The sequence below is a fragment of the Ambystoma mexicanum genome, chromosome 4q (genome assembly GCF_040938575.1).
Source record: "Ambystoma mexicanum isolate Mex_15411 chromosome 4q, UKY_AmexF1_1, whole genome shotgun sequence".
Taxonomy (NCBI): domain Eukaryota; kingdom Metazoa; phylum Chordata; class Amphibia; order Caudata; family Ambystomatidae; genus Ambystoma; species Ambystoma mexicanum.
Genome location: NC_090928.1, coordinates 766078429 through 766091139, shown reverse-complemented (window position 1 = coordinate 766091139; position 12711 = coordinate 766078429).

Below are 12711 nucleotides of genomic sequence, written 5' to 3'. Positions count from 1 at the left end.
TTCCAGTGTCCCCCGAGATGCAGCTGGCTGTCCTGATGCTTAAACAAAGACTTGCTATCTAAGTAGCAATAATCCCAGCCCTAAATTGCAGAAGCCCTTCATTTTGTAGCAGTGCATCCAATATTTCCCCATTGAAAACCCCAATTGCCAGTGTAGTTCAGCCCTCTCCCCATAGAAGAATCTCTTGTTTTCCTGTGTATGTTAGCATATCCCCATTGAGAAACCCATCATTTGTCTGTGTAAATCCTTAGTATTTTTGTAAGTAAATCAATTAATTGTCCCATTGAATTTCACAGGAACGGGATTGGTGGAGTTCAAAACCAACAATCTTTATCCCAGTGTTTTTGTTAATTGTTATAGCCATTCAAGTGTTGCCCAAAAGAATCAATCACCTTGAACAACTGAAGTTCTCATGAACTGCGGAACTTTAGGAACAATTAATGTAGAACTACGGCAGAACTACGGTGCGAAGAGCCATATGGCAGGGGTAAACATTGCAGCCCGCTGAATTTCTTTGTTTTAGCAAAATTAAACACATTTTGAATAGACACACACACATACACATATCCACATATGGCAGGGGTAAGCATTGCAGATCGTTTAAAAAAAGGAAATGAGAAAAATGTATATTTTATATTTTTACATTGTCTACACCATGGAACCTACCCGCATGCCAAATGTCAGGTTTGTAGCATGTTGGGAAGAATGTTTAACATTTCGAACTGACCCACACATATCCACATAAGGCATCGGTAAGCATTGCAGACTGCTTAAAAACACACACACACACATACATACATACATACATACATACATACATACATACATACATATATATATATATTTCAACAACTTGTACCAAAGTCCAGGGGCGGACAGCACACTAGGAGCAGTAACATGAATAAATATCCCGGTTGCCAGAAGAAACAGCCAGAATCTCAACAACACGAGAATATCCGTTATTTAAAGTGCAGTGGATGTCAAATTTTGCAGGCAACGACGCGTTTCGCGGTACCAAACCACTTGTTCAGATATATATATAAATATATATAAATATATATATATATATATCTCAAACTCTAACCAAACACAACCACAAACCTATAACACAACACAACAATCCGCACAAACTTGACTACACTGCAACAACAAAACAAAGACAAATCACACAGACTCGCACAACAGCACATGATGACTACCGACCAGAAAACACTCCAAGCTGAGCCAACGGAATTCTGGGTTGAGGCCACCAACAGCACATCACTGCTCTCTTGCACTTTTTCCAGCTTACTCCCGCTAACTCACCCCCCCTCCCTTTTTCAGAGCCGTCAGAGCGCCAGGGGACCACTACATCAGTGATAGTGCGCGGTACAAATATCCTTTAACATTAACATATATATATATATATATATATTTCCTCTTTTAACATATATGAAAGGACTGTAAACCTGGTTTAACAAACATTTTTTGCAGTGCATACTGATGTGTGTCATTTTCAGCAGCGCATGCTGGGGATACAAGTCATGGTTGAATTGTATAGGGCGTGAGGCTCAACCATGACCCTGGCCCCATCAAACCACCCTTGTTATCCACTGCACCTAGCCTACATACTGGACCAGTGTCCACTATATCCCCATAATGTGGCAATGGCCAGTTTTCATGGCTTGCAGCCTTGGCCAGTGCCCACAATTCATGGGGCATGTGTTTTGGCCATGCTGCAGGCCCCAAAAAGCAAATCAGAGTAGAAATGCGTCCTTGCCAGGGGCCAGGCACCACATTTATATCACTAGGTTTGCACCTACATTTTGACACTTGTGAAAAAATAAAACACAGGAGAGATTTGCAAAAGCATGCTTTTGGGTCCATGCTGATGCTCCTCGCACAGGTTTGCTGCAACCTCTACCAGCACTTTGGGCTATACCTGCGAACAGATTTTGTTTTTTCCCATTAAAGCCTATCCTGATTTCAAAATTGTATCACATAGCCGATCCCTGGTGGCCATGCCTACTTTAGCCCCAAAGCTGGCACATGGTGACCATGCCAAGTGGCCATCACCCCAGACAACCTGGCCACAGGCTATGCCTCGGGCATCAAAGTTATATCACTATTTATTTTAAACTGTCCTTGCCAGGAGCCAGGCCCAGTGCTTACTTTTACCACATAGCCGGTCTCTGGTGGCCATGCCCATTTTAACCCCATAGCCGGGACCTGATGGCCATGGCCAGTGACCATATATGTCCATCCCCTGACAAGGAGGTATACATTTTTTTATTTTAACAGGTGAGATTAATTGTTTGAACTAATTCAACAAGAAGAGCGTTTTGCTTCCACAAAAGTTTACTTCTGACAACAACGAATAATGTATTTGGGAACGCAATTGTGGCAACACCTTTTCAAATAAAAAACGGATGGGAGTCAATTTCGCTTGTTGACCATATTTAAGGGATGTAACCCCTATAGAATTGCAAAAAAAGTTCAAGTCTATAAATTGCTTTAGATAAGAGCTTTGTTCTTCCCTTTTTCCTTCTTTCGTTTAGTGCACCATGGATTCTAAAATGAGCTTTTTCTTTCCAGCACAGATGTTTGTTGGGAATTATTCAGACCTTTCGACCCCAAAACCTTGCCTGCGAATAGGTCTAAAAAAGATAGTTGTCGCCAGAATGTGTTTTCTGAGTTCCAATGAATGAATGCTGTTAAACATTTTGGGTAGGAGTCATCTATTTTTGAGTTATAAAGAATGTGATGAACGGTGAGGTTTTCAGTCTAGTAAAAGCAGCATACTTTTTGTAGCACAATCCTTAAATCATTATGGTTTTCGATCATTGTTTCCAGCTAACACTTGTATTCCGATGAGATTTTCCCAGTTAGGACAAAGGTTTCATGAATATTCTCACTCTGCGGACTAGCCATTTTGAGGCAGATTAGTCTTAACATGTACATGTAGGTGAAGATTGTGATCTATGACCTATGAAAATAATATAACTAGGTATAGATTCCATAAAATAGGATTTGGTTCCATATTGCTGTTATTTTAATGTATAATATTGCAGAGAAATCATCACAGTGATTTATAACAGCTTCATTTATTTTTCTCCATAAGCAACACACATACTTGGGGCATTTGTCCTCGCCTAGGCAGCCTATTTATCCAGACCTCTTAAAAGACAGTCCATATATTCGATTTTATTAATAAATCGCTATACGCCAAAGCGTTGTACAAGTGATACAAGACAGTACAATTCATGTAATGCAAAATGAACAAACCATATTAGCAGGCAAGCAAGTAAGATTTGAAGTGCAAACAAAAGCGGGGAAAAGAGGAGAGCGAGCACAGAAGAAGGTGAAGATTGCTCCAATGTTTGGGGGCCAGTAAGGAGAAAAAGTGGAAACTAGATTTAGGGTGGTGGGGACGCAGGCCAGTAAGTTAGAAAAGGGATTAATAGCAAAGGGAACCAGACAGGACATACAAGGAAATGTGGGAAGAGAGGCAGGGAGGAGCGAGGCCATGAAGGCATTTAAAGACCAAACAGAAAAAGCTAAATAGCAGACATGACTCGAAGGAGAGCCATTGAAGTGAGGGGAGTGCGTGGACGATAGAGTCGTGTGAGGATAAAGAAAAGAGAAGACATATCGAATTATAGATGGAGCAAAAAGAGGAGAAAGGTGGGTGGCAGGACGGTCAAGAAGGGAAGAAAAGAATAGACGAGAAAAAACAAAAGAAGTAGGCATTTTAGTGGCATTACAGGAAAGAAAAGGCCTTCTTGCTGTTAAAAAGCTAGAAACGACAGGAACAGGTTAGAGTAGAGATATGGGAAGAAAATAAATGAAAGAGGGTCAAGAATAACGTTGAGATTCCGAGTAGAAGGAAAAAAGGAAAAACAGGCAGGGGCAAAAAGAAATAGGAGGGGGCAACAGAGGAGGCAGAGTGATGGCAGGGAAGACTAAAACCTGATTCTTGGAGGGGGTTTAGGTGGAGGTAGTGAGCCGTCATCCAAGGCTGGATTGCAAGGAGGGAGGAAGTGCGAGTGGAGTGAATAGAGGAGGAAAATTAGGAGAAGGAAAGAAAGAGCTGTGTATCGTCTGCATAGAAGTGATGAGAGAGGCCAAATGATGAAATCATAGGGGCAAGTTGAGTGGTATAAAGAGAGAAGAGCTGAGGGCCTGGAACTGAGCTCTGAGGCACACCATAGTGAAGAGGGAGAACAGGAGAAGGTAAGCCAGCCCAGGAGACAAGTACATATTTGGATGACCATGGTCCACCATACCCATAGTACACATCACATCAAAGACCAAGCACGCACCCAGACTTAAATGTTCAATGCAGCGGATCTCCACGCGTTCCCGCTCAGCACCAGATTTCACTTTAACACATTTCTCTTAACACATATCGCATCTTTTTTTGGTCAACATATATTAGGCAGACTAAGGTGCTGCAGTCCCTGGGCAAAAAAACGAATACTAATGATTGTACATTCTAATGTATATTGATTTTTTGCTTCAGAATATTTTATTTGTTATAACTGTGTATGCATTAGATTAATGCAATGTGAATGTTTCATTGGTGATGCAATTGTTCTGTATTACTTTTGCTGGTTTTGATCATGACGCTAGTCAATTTAAAAATAATAAATTATAAAATATGTATACAATTTCACTTCGTGCAAATACATTATTATTGTTTGTAATTTGTATTGAGGAATGAGATTTACTTTCATAGAATATGGACCCAAACATAAAAACGAAAAAGAGTTCTGCCACTCTTTGTACATTGAAACATTGCTTTTGCTCACCCCACGCCTCTGTCATTTTGCTTTGCTACAATTAGGTAATCCAAAACATTATTTGGGGACCCTTAAAAACTCATCACATTTTCTGCACAGCACTGCTATATTAATAGATAATTTCTTGATAGCTGCTTTATTTGCCATTGTACAGAATGCTCCCAAATTAATTCACAGATACACAGCTCATACTTCAACTTGTGGGGAGGGGATCCATTCCTCAATGCCATGTCATTATGCTGCAGCATCAAACAAGGCACTTTGATCATTCATAAAAAATACAATTTTAAATTGCACCTGACCCCTTAAAGGTTGTGAAAAAGTGTTATTAATTTTCCTTTTTTCCTTCAAAAATTAATTTGTCAAAGATGGAAAAATGTATGGAATTGGACATTGTCAACGAAATTCTGAAACGCGCAGGATGTCACAACGCACGGTGAAACTTTGCAGGACCAACTATGTTCTATCAGATCAGTGACAATTATGCACACAATTATGCGAAGTTAAAGTTAATAGTATTTGTTCTGTGCATCACTGCCATTTGCATGGTCTCCAGATGCTCTGGTGTATCTAGAGGAGTGGGGTTTGGTTGGGTTAGTCAGGAGGAGAGGAAAAGTACAAGATTGTGATGATTTGTGTTGTTGAAGCACCCTGAGCTTTGCACGCATGTGAGCTTTTTACATGTTTTGTAATCAGAAGAGTCCATGGCTTTGTGTCCAGTGAGGAGACGGAGTGCTGTGGGTGCATGTATGCAATGGCTGTGGGCTGTCAAGTGTTACTTGGATTCTCTAGAGGCGTAGAGTTCAGTTGCTCGATGTCAGAGCACGGGTTTATAAGTATCTGTGAGTAAGTGGCTAGTTTGGTAATGCAGACTTTGGAGTCTTCATGTTACAACCTGTGTTTTAAGTTGAACTACGATTCTCAATTGAGGGGCCACATTGCCTGTATGTGTTGTGTTAGCAGGTGTTGGGTGGCTTTTGTCTGGTGCTCGCTGGTGAGTAGGTGCCCTGCATGGGATTCTCTGTAGGGGATGGCATGGTGAAATGTTAGCTTAGCACCCCAAACTGGTTTGTGTCGTTATCATTCTTTTCCTGGTGTGGTTGCGATACCAACACACAATCCCATGCTGCATCAAAGTTCTTGACATCTGTGCCCAAAACAATACAACTAGAAACTGTAAAAATACACCCATGTGTGCAAAATATTAAATACACGTGTTGGCACGGAAAGGTAGCAGCAGGTTCACTGCTATTCACTGAATATTGTCTTTGTTGGCACATGGCAGGGCCACCTACATCATCTGGGAATTCATGCACATGGTCCAGTCGCTTCTATAGCTACTGCGAACGGCCTCCAGCAGCTGGACATACTGACAAATGTTAGATCTAATGTACCTTGGTCAATACAGAGGTTTATATACAAATAGAATGTCACAGGCACTGACGCCCGCCTGTTTGCACATCACGTCAACAAAGTGTCCAGAAGTCGACAGCTTCGGTATAGCCACGTCTTCATAAACAATTTCCCGGGGAACAGACTCCCCATCATGAATTCTAGAAATGGTGCTCATTACTTGTGCAGGAAATACAATTGCAACATAAAACAAGCAGCTCGCTGCACATATACAACCATAAACAAATTGTGGCATCCAAACTGAAGCCAAGCCAACGCCGATACTGCTAAAAGCCTCTGAGAAGATTGCAATGAGATGCCTAAACACCGGGTTCCAAGCTGTCCTACAATCCCTTGCAAACTAAATTAATCTATTGTACCATTTAGTTCCCTCGCAGGAGAAAATACACCCAATGGGCACCGTGCTATATAAAATGAGCTGCAACCGGATTAACTGCGCTCCAGCCCATACTGTACACTGCATAATGTGACAACAGAGCCATCGTGTACACACTGAATAGAAATAGCTCACAATAGGAAGTAAGACAAGACCGTTTGGATACGTGGACTAAATGCCCTTGTGCTTTCCCGGGAATAGAAGCAGTCACTGGAAAACCAGAGCAAGATCTCGTATAGCAAGCAAAAGCTCCCAGCTATAGCATCTGCAAACATTAAGATTGTTGACTGTTACGTCATGCACAGTGTATTCTGATACAACCCCAACCACTTCTCACATACCCGAGCCAGCTACTTATCCCAGAAATCTCGTGCTACCACCTAATCCCACTGGTTGACCCTCTAAACGCGAGGTCTTTGTTTATCAACTGCGACCAAGAGAGCTGGAGAGCTTTGGCAAGAACATGGCGGCCACCGCGACTTCCTTCAAATAGGTCTGCTTTCTCTGTTGCTCTCTGTGGTTAGTGTTATCTGTGAATTACTGGGCGGAAAAGGCAGCTTTCCTTTTCAAACTTACATCCATATACATAGTTATGTTCTGTGGCATGGTTTTTTATTTGCGGTTCATGAAATCTTCGCCATCACTGCAAAGCCTTTCCAAAGTATGTAGAGTGATCGGAGTACACATCCTATTAGCACAAGTCTTCTCGCTGAAAATTAATTCATAGATTATTTATGCGTTACAGCTTCTTAATGCTATATATGTAGAATTGTATATAGGTGACCATCAACTTTAGGGAAATATTCCATAGTGGGATTCAGTCACATCAGAAAGACAGCAGGAGCTGAAATGGCTTATTCTACTTTCAAATTTCAGGTGGAAGTTTTTTTTTTTCAACCATTTGTTAACCCACCATAACTTTGTGGGGTCTGGTAAAAAAAATTACCCCAATGCTACAACCTCGAGGATGTCCAACTATACTGCATAGAGGACATTGGACGTCATTTCACCGAAATGCCAGGTGGAGTGGAAGTGACACCACATGATCTTTGCCCTCTGATGACAACACGTGTGGTCATTTGACCCCACCCTGAAGTGACATCACGGGAAGCAATGGAAAACAACCTTTCACCCCTTGAAAAAACAGTAAGTGTCATCACATAGCATTGTCCCCAAGTATACAACGAAAAATATGGTACGATATCACTATAATGTGATATACATTTCATCCAAGAATGGATCACCATATGTATCGTTAATATCGGTGTGCACAGGCCTATATTTCCAAGTTACTGTGAATGCAAGCAAACGTCCAAGACCAAATGAAATGATGCATTATATAGCACTTACGCTTAAGCGCTTTAAATGGAACAAATATACTTACAATATCACCCAACCTGTACTGGTACTGATTAATCATCCTCAGAGGGATTCTTTCTTAGTTAGGGTCACTAAGCCTGTGTGAGCTAAGGGCGTGTGACTCACGGACTACCTGCTGTGGTGCTGTGGTTGCGCTTCAGTGCTTAATCAGCTGTTCTATCAGCTGCCTTATCAGGAAGATAATTGCCGGAATCGTGGCAGAGAGGAAAAATGCTGCCGCGCTGAGAAGCCCCGCCCCCTCTGCTCTGGGCCCCGCCTATGCAGGAAGTGTGCCTCTAAAAGAGCACCCCAGGCACCCTTGCGGCGCTAAGCCCGTGTGAGCTGTTGTGCTGTGGCTGAGAGGAAAAGCGCTGTCGTGCTGAGAAGCCCCGCCCCCTATGCTCCGGGCCCCGCCTATGCAGGAAATGTGCCTCTAAAAAAATGGCTATTTACCGGGAAACGCACATGAAAGCTCTTCAGAGAATGAACCAAATTCATTCATTGATGGCCCCGAAGGCGTAAAGGCCCTTGCTAACCAAACCCCCAGTTTAACTGCCTCTTTGGAGGCATTATGGGAAAATGCAGGTTCATGGGACTTGGCAGACCTAGGCCATTTGGAAGAAGTCCTACAGGATTCCACTACCTCAAAAGGGAAAAAAAAACATCAAATCGAAGATACACGTGCAGAACCCATAAGGAATGATATTTTCCTGCCATATATGGGAGATAACCCAACACAAGGACATAAGCCTACCCCAGACCTGAAAAACCAACAAAATGAAGTGAAGGTAATGGATAAAAAAAACGGAGGGGACAAAGAGAGAGATCATTCAAACCCCATCCAGGAAATGACCATGGAGATGTCTAAAGATGGGTGGAGTGTAGATCAAACCTGGAGGTCGGTATAGAGAACTAAACCATCTGGAAGTCCAAGTGGAAACGAAAGCACAAACACGCCGGCAGTAAATCTGAGTAATTCAAGGCTGGCAAATAAAATCATGCAAGATAGAACGATCCTGACGGGGAAAATTGAAAGAGAAAAGGAAAAGCTTTTCCTTCATAAATGAGAAGATTGCAGCATTAGATAAAGAGCAGGTTAAAATGGGGTTTTTAGGAGAGGAAGACCATGACAAAAACCAGAGTAATCCCTACAAGAAACAAATGTCAAATAAAATGACTCAAACATCGGCTGATGTAGAAGAAATGTCGATGCAAGATCGGATGCCCAAAGAGGAAATCTTACAATTAATCAATGAGGTCTGTAAAACTGAAAGGCTAAAGGATAGTGCACACATCCAGAAAGTGATCATGGCATCTCTAAACATCACGATTGCCCCTTTCTTAAAGCTTTATGAGGTGATAAAGGACTCTGTACAAGAAGTAACTTGTACCAATGTACAAATCAAAGAGGCACATTTGCAAATGGAATCCTCCCTGCAGATATTAGAGATAAGAATGGATAAGAAAGCAGAGCAAACACAACTTTGGCAAAATCGCCTTAGTGAGTTAGCGAGAAAAGACGCTAACGATAAATCACTACTGATGGAGGCAGTCTTCGAGGACTGCAAATGGATGAGAAGCCTTTATAAAAAGGAAAACGAGTCAGACTTGTGGGGAGGTAAAATAAAGGCAGGAAAGGGACCAATGAAATTGAAACAAGAAGATGGTAGTCAACCAAAGCTAACAGGTCGAATACCAGACGATGTTATCCTGATCTCTCCACGAAAGAAGACAGTTGAAAGTGGAGAGCCCATATCTAAACCAAATCATTCCATTTTTTCAGGTACCACCTCAAATGGCCAGGACCTCCAGGGGGTAAACGATGCGCCCAAAAAATTGGAAAAGGAACAAAAAATCAAAGAACGAGACCCTAAAATGGAAAGTAAATGGCCCCAGAGCTTTCCAGAGGACTATAAGAACACCGCCTAAAAGAGAAAGCCTGCAATGTGCAAAGAAACCCCTAAGGGAAATTACACTTAGTGAGCCGGACCCCTGAAGGTACCCAGAGCAAACAAAATTAATAAGCCAATCGAAATAGACAAGGAGGAATGGTCTGAAATAGGGCAAACTGCAAATTTAAGTGATCTCATTGAAATAATGGATCAAAATAGGGAAGATGAGGAATGGGAAAGTATTAGTCTATCTGATTGGCATACCATAGATAATTGGGAATCTGTCCACCCGGGAGTGCAACAAAAAGACAAAGACGCTGAAACCTCAAAGAGAAAAATTGACAAAGATGGACTTGAAATCAGATCAAAAAGACAGACTCACGAATGAGGAGCCCTCTCTGTGAAGAACAAAGAGCCAATACCCTGTTCAAAACTTTGGAACAAAAAAGGAAGCAGCAAGTTAATGAAGAAAAGAAAGCCCAAATACAGCAGGGAAAGCTGCCGCCAAAACAAAAAATGCAAAAAAACAGGGGTGGTGGGTGGTGGGGGAGGAGCAGAAAAAGACCAGAGAGAAGTCTCTGTTCCTCTAAGTGTCAGGAAAGCTAGGACACCTAAAGGCTTTAAAGGAGTTACGTGATGACTCTTTTCAATCAAACTTCAACTTTACGCACGATAGCAACGGAGGACAAAAATATTGTGGAATTTGTAACAGAAAAGCGGATGGACCAGGTTATATTACATCTAACCTCTAATAAGATCAAGCAGAAACTGCTGGAGGCCAGCGACATCCTCAAAAAAAGGGCTTCCGAATAGAAACTTTGGAAAATAAACCCAAGTCAGCCAGTACTAAAGAAACAAATGAGGAAGAAGAACACAAGGAGTGAAGAAAGTACAAAAAATGACAAGCGACTTTGAAAAGGAATCCAGTGAAAGATCCAGACCGATCCTTGTGGGTGAAACAAAAACGGACTTAAGAGTAAACGTAAAAGACCTATCGAAAACCCAAAGGGAAAGACCATTTACAACAGAAATAAGTGCTGATCAAATGAAAACTTTGAGGTTCACAGTGGATAACTCGGGTAACACGATAAAGACCAAAATCAATCCTAATGTAGGGAAAAAGAAGTCTAACGATTGGACATGGATGGCTAATATCTTAAAAACCAAGAAAAAACAATAGATTGATGAGGAGCCCCAAAGAAATATCTACTGTGCCTCTTGGAACACCAGAGGCTTTAAACATCTGTTGACTATTGACAGTAATTTCTTGGGCAAATATGACCTCATATCTATACAGGAATCTTGGTTGCAAGAAAAACCATTATGTGAGGGATATGAAGTGTATATGAACCCGGCCAGAAAGGGGCCCAAAGGGAGACCATTAGCGGGTCTTATGATTCTAAAGAAACTAGACAGCCCCCTACAAGTTCTGGAACACTATATCCCAAACCCTTTTGTGCAAATACTAAAAATAGCATTTTAACCAGAGGAGAGCAACGGTCCGTCAAAGTTGCTATTGATCAATACCTACTGGAGTGAGAACATGCCTATTAATGCCAGATCCCTCCCCGCCCATGCCACCGAAATCCATGACCTTCTCACCAACCTTGACCTTGACATTCTTGCCATCACCGAAACCTGGCTACACAACGCCGCCGGCCCAGCCATCTCACTAGCCATTCCACCAGGATACTCCATCCTCAGACAGGACAGAACATCATCTACAGGTGGAGGAGTGGCACTCATAGTAAAAGACCACCTTAAATTAAGACAAACTCCTTCCAAACTAGGGGATAACATCGACTTTCTATCTGCCAAGATCTCACAACACCACCATCACTCTCAATCTAGTATATCGCCCACCAGGCCCTTTACTGGACTTCCAAGACAACCTCACACACCTGCTAGGTGAAAACCTTAAAACCACTACCAAAACCATTCTCCTAGGAGACCTCAACTTGGGGCTCCACGACCAGAAAGATAAACCATCCACTAAGCTAGCACAAGCTCTCCACGAAATGGGCTTTGTACAAAGAGTTCTCCAACCTACCCACAGTAAAGGGCGCACTCTTGACTGGGTAGTTGACCACAACTGCGGCATCGACATCAGCTCCACCACGCCCACGCCATGGTCCGACCACTTTCTCATTCACTTCTTCATCCCCCTACCTATCAACTCGGTAAAAAAACTCTCACCTGCACCCCCAGCCATGGCCAGGAGCGCCAAGAACCTCACCAAAGAAAGCATCACACCCTACCTAGTTCCTCTCACGAACAACCTCCCTGCCTCATTTGACCCAGCTGCACTGGCAGATATCTACAAAACCACCATTAGCACTGCCATTGACATCATCGCCCCCCTACAAAAGAAAAAATCCAAAAACTCCAAACACTCCAATACGTGGTTCTCAGCAGAACTAAAAGAACTACGAACTAAAAAACGCAAAGCCCTCAACGTATGGCAAAAAGCACCCAATGCCTCCTCACTATCGTCCTACAAATCACTGGCCACCCAATACAAAAAAAGCATCATAGCAGCCACATCTGCATCATATAATGAAAGCATCTCCAACGCCACCTCAGAATCCAAAGAGCTCTTCGCCATCTTCAAGGAACTCTCCACACCAGCCACTAAGTCACAAGAGATTGTCAAGGACCAAGCCTGGTGTAACACCATACAAACCGCCCTTCTAAAAAAAAGATCGAACTCCTCCAAGCCAAAATCTTAAACCATCACAAAAATCTCACTCAGCAAATCTTAGCTGCATCCCCTAAGGAAACAGTGATTGAGAACAAAAAGATAAGTCACATCACACCCTTTAAATTTAGAGAAGTCTCAGAAAAAGAGGTAATCGATATCGTTAACAGAATCAAACCCTCCAACTGCAAA